The sequence below is a fragment of the Athene cunicularia genome, assembly GCF_003259725.1.
Source record: "Athene cunicularia isolate RWA chromosome 1 unlocalized genomic scaffold, athCun1 chr1_part2, whole genome shotgun sequence".
Taxonomy (NCBI): domain Eukaryota; kingdom Metazoa; phylum Chordata; class Aves; order Strigiformes; family Strigidae; genus Athene; species Athene cunicularia.
In genome coordinates this window covers 6,068,378-6,068,901 of record NW_020799092.1, presented here as the reverse complement: position 1 = coordinate 6,068,901, position 524 = coordinate 6,068,378, and positions in this window count along the sequence as shown.

The following is a 524-nucleotide window of genomic DNA, read 5'->3' as shown; positions in this document are numbered from 1 at the left end:
CAAACTGTAAAGCTTGACCTGTGCGAAAAAGAATGAAGTTCTGCAGTTTTGCTGGTTTTTGTCATTGTGTATCATTTCTCCTATACCCACCCCATACACAAATACCCATCTGCCAATGCCTGATCATTACAACGGCCCTGACTCTGTGCCCAACAAGAGTTGTGACCCATAAAAAGGAATGTATTTTTTCTTTTCTTGCAGAAACAGGTAATTAAGTTTGTCAAAAGCAGTAAAGGCCATGAGACTGTGGCTTGGGCCCTCCAAACACTTAGGCACTTGCTTTGCCTGCAAGCTGTCCCGGCGAGATAAAGTTAAAAAGGCACAACTCCTGGTTTACCGGAGGAAGCAAGCGGCCGTGCCGCTGCCCTGCTGCAGCCCGGGGTTGGCTTTGCGCACCCCGACAGAAACTGTACGAGCAAACTGTGGGAGCAACCCGTCCCCCTGCCAAACCGGGCAGGCCGCGCCTGGAACGCGCATCACCCCGTGCCGCGGCGGGTGTCGCCCCGCGCAAGGCAGCCGCTGCC